The sequence below is a fragment of the Rhinopithecus bieti genome, unplaced genomic scaffold (genome assembly GCF_001698545.2).
Source record: "Rhinopithecus bieti isolate Rb0 unplaced genomic scaffold, ASM169854v2 scaffold_54616, whole genome shotgun sequence".
NCBI classification, from domain to species: Eukaryota; Metazoa; Chordata; class Mammalia; order Primates; family Cercopithecidae; genus Rhinopithecus; species Rhinopithecus bieti.
The window spans coordinates 1-2,888 of NW_016821032.1; positions in this window are offsets into that span (position 1 = coordinate 1).

Genomic DNA, 2,888 nt, shown 5'->3' on the forward strand with positions numbered 1-2,888 from the left:
AAAAGGAACTACTCTAGTTGGCAAAGTTGCTTCTCATGGGGAGACAGAATAATAACTTTAACATTGCTGTCTGTGTTTACTGGATGAGCAAACAAATGGATGGTAAGGGGAAAAAATAACAGTACAAGTTTTATTAAACACTAATAAAATAACTTTTGAGACAGTTTCACTCTTGTCCAGGTTGGAGTGCAATGGCACGATTTTAGCACACTGCAACCTCCACCTCCCCTGGTTCAAGCGATTCTCCTGCCTCGGCCTCCCGAGTAGCTGGGATTACAGGCATGCACCACCACACCCGGCTAATTTTGTATTTTAGTAGAGACGGGGTTTTACCATGTTGGTCAGGCTGGTCTCGAACTCCTAACCTCAGGTGATCCACCTGCCGTGGTCTCCCAAAGTGCTGGGATTACAGGCATGAGTCACCACACCCAGCAACATTTCTTTTTTATTTTATTTTCTTTGTGGCAGAATCTTGCTCTGTTGCCCAGGCTGGAGTGCAATGGCACGATCTCAGCTCACTGCAACCTCCACCTCCCCATTTTAAGCAATTCTCCCATGTCAGCCTCCCATGTAGCTAAGACCACAGGTGTGCACCACTGCACCCAGGTAATTTTGTATTTTTTGTAGAGACGGGGTTTCACCATGTTGCCCAGACTGGTCTCGAACTACTGAGTTCAGGTGATCTGCCCAGCTTGGCCTCCCCAAGTGGTGGGATTATGTCTGAGCCACCACACCTGGCCAAAAGTAGTTTTAATATTTAAATTTAAAACTAAAAAAATTAATCTCACTCTTACACTTTCATTTCTTAATCAGGGACCATTGGTTTATTTTACCGACTAGATCCAAGTTCTCTGATACTACCTTTAAACCACTCCATCACTTTCCAGTTCCACTGCATACTGTGGGCTTCTGAGGTTTCCTGTTTCAAGGTCTCCTTATCCAACACAGCATAGGTCATTCCCTGAGCCTTTTTTTTTTTTTTTTTTTTTGGACAGTCTCACTCCATTCCCTGGTCTGGAGTGCAGTGGCGTGATCTCGCCTCACTGCAACCTCCGCCTCCCAAGTTCAAGCAATTCAGCCCCAGACTCCTGGCAAATTTTGCATTTTAGTAGACAGGGTCTCACCATGTTGGCCAGGCTGGTCTTGAACTCGTGACCTCAAGTGATCTGCCTGCCTCAGCCTCCCAAAGTGCTGGAATTACAGAAATAAGCTACCATGCCTGGCCTCCAGAGCATCTTTATTCTTAGTTTCCCCGGGAGGAAGGGGAAAGTTGGTAAAAGAGAGGCACAAAGTTTTAAAAGGACACTAAAAGTTTCTCATTCTCCACACTATTGACATGTGGGGTCAGATCACTACTTGTTAGGAAACATGGTCCTCTACCCACTAGATACCAGCATCCTCACAGTTATGATGATCAAAATGTCTCTGGGCATTAGAAAATACTGAAATGCAAAATTTTCTTAGTAGGTTGAGAACCATTGTAATCTAGCCCCATCTTTACAGAAGAAATTGAGTAATGTATCTACATCCATTTAGGAACTGTATTGATACCCCAGGGGCCCATAAAATGTAAACTTGCATTCATAATTAACCGTCTTTCTCCAACGTGTGTATTTCATCTAGCCATGCTCTCAGATGCCTACCCTCATGACCTACAAGTACTAAACAGTGAAACCTGTGGCACATGGGTTCATTCATGTGTGTCTGAATCTATGTCCAGAGATGAACAAGTACTGCTGTCCCTGTTTTCTTGCACCTCACCTGTGACCACTCGCCTTCGCCCATCACTGAATTCTGGATCTCATCACATGAATGAACAAAGTTCACTGGGTTCTCTGCTAAGAATACAAAAAAAATCATTCCACAATTCCATGGCCATGTTTGCACCCGGGAACCACGAGGGCTGGGTTAGCCCAGATGGTGGGCTTGGGAAGTGTTCCTGGAGCAAAACAGATCTGGAGGTCATGGGAGCCTGATCCCCTCCTTCACACACACACACCACTCTACATGCAAGTCTCATTTTCAGGCTTCTGAAAGTTAAGATTACTCCATGAGCTAAGCCACGTTTCCTGGCTCAGCGGCAGCTCTGGAAGAAAGACCTCGGTGAGGGTCTTTTCACAATCCCCAATCCCAGACCACATCCTGTGCCCCAAAACAACTTCCGTGGTCACCACATCCTTTCCTCTCTTGCTCATTCCCTGAGCCCTGACCCAGGCTTCTCCAAGGTTCCTCTACTCACCCAGACACAGCAGTGTAGATCATGTAAATGCTCTGTGCAAGTAAAGTCGGAAGACAGGGAGTGGGCTGGGCACGGTGAATCGCACCTGTAATTCCAGCACTTCCGGAGGCGGGTGTATCACATGAAGTCAGGAGTTCAAGACCAGCCTGGCCAGCATAGTGAAACACTGTCTCTACTAAAAATACAAAAATCAGCCGGGCGTGGTGGCACATGCCTGTAGTCCCAGCTACTCTGGAGGCTGATGCAGGAGAATCGCTTAAACCTGGGAGGTGGAGGTTGCAGTGAGCCATTGCACTTCAGCCTGAGGGACAGAATGAGACTCTGTCTCAAAAATAAAAAAAAAAAATTGTAGCTGAGCATGGTATTGCACGTCTGTAATCTCAGCTACCTGGGAGTCTGAGGCAGGAGCATCGCTTGAACCCAGGAGGTGGAGGTTGCCGTGAGCCAAGATTGTAATCGCCCAAGGTGTTCACCTTGCCCACTGCCTAGACAGAGCTAATTCATCAGGAGAGGAGAATCACAGTAGAAAATAATTCATGCAGAGCTGGCTCTATGAAAGATCAGAGTTTTATTTTATTTTATTTTATTTTTGAGACTGAGTCTCGCCCTGTTGCCCAGGCAGGAGTGCAGTGGTGTGAGCTGGGCTCAC